Genomic DNA, 1,390 nt, shown 5'->3' with positions numbered 1-1,390 from the left:
ATATATATATATATATATATATATATATATATATAGCTATACAATCTATGCGATGTATACGATCCATTCAAGGCAGAGAAATGTGGGACTGTTGTGCAAATCAACGTTAGCGATTAGCGTTGGCGATTTAAAAAAAGTTTCAGTTAGGAACATGGTTGGAAGTATATTTGCACAGGACTGCATAGACCACAAAACAAGACTGTCTTAACTTTTTAATCAATTATTTAAGCCGAAAGTACTTACATTTATGTATCTCTGGTTGATGCAGCAGCCACACACTGCTTGTGTGTTTTCAAGTGAGGTCGCGTCCACACTCGGTTCGTAGAGGTATACACCCCTTGGTCAATCCCCTTCCCCGCGGTCGTAATAGGTATAGGGACAGAACTAGGTCCCGCGTGAACGCGCAAAAGCTAGGGGAAGGGGTAAGGGGAAGGGGTAAGGGAAAGGAATGGGATTCAGCATTAGTCCTGATACCAGTCTCACTTAATCCCTTAATCCCTTAATGATTTAGTCACTTTGTCACTTAGTCATGTTCATCTTGGTAAATTCAGACTATCCAGTACTTTTTGCACTTGATCTATAATTCCCATGTTTGTGTAGTTGAAAAGCTCTGTGTGTGTGTGTGTGTGTGTGTTTGTCATCATGTCTCCTGACAGCTGTTCATCTGGCCTGTAGAGCTGAAGCACAGATCACCATAACAACCACGTCAGCAGCACAAAGTATCACCAACACAACAACAGCCCCCCCCCCCGCTATCATTACTTCTAGCACTACTACTAGTACTACTACTACTGACCCAACCAGTGCTCCTGAACAAACATCTACTTTAACTCCCGTTCCAGAAAGTACCGATCTATCCACCACTACACCTCCTACAACTTCTAATATGCCTCCTCTTACTACTAGTACTACTATTACTACTCCTTCTTATACTACAGATGCTAATACTACTACCACTCTTACTACTGAAACTACTACGGATCCTAATACTACTACCACTCTTACTACTGAAACTACTAGGGATCCTATTACTACTACCACTATTGCTATAGAAACTACTACGGATCCTAATACTACGACCACTATTGCTATTGAAACTACTATGGATCCTAATACTACTACCACTCTTACGACTGTAAGTACTATGGATCCTAATACTACTACCACTATTGCTGTAGAAACTACTACGGATCCTAATACTACTACCACTAGTGCTATAGAAACTACTACGGATCCTAATACTACTACCACTCTTACGACTGAAAGTACTATGGATCCTAATACTACTACCACTGTTGCTATAGAAACTACAACGGATCCTACTACTACTACCACTCTTACAACTGAAACCACTACGGATCCTAATGCTACTACTCCTGTATATACCAAT

Source organism: Etheostoma cragini, chromosome 19 (assembly GCF_013103735.1).
Source record: "Etheostoma cragini isolate CJK2018 chromosome 19, CSU_Ecrag_1.0, whole genome shotgun sequence".
NCBI lineage: Eukaryota > Metazoa > Chordata > Actinopteri > Perciformes > Percidae > Etheostoma > Etheostoma cragini.
This window is presented reverse-complemented; position numbering follows the sequence as displayed.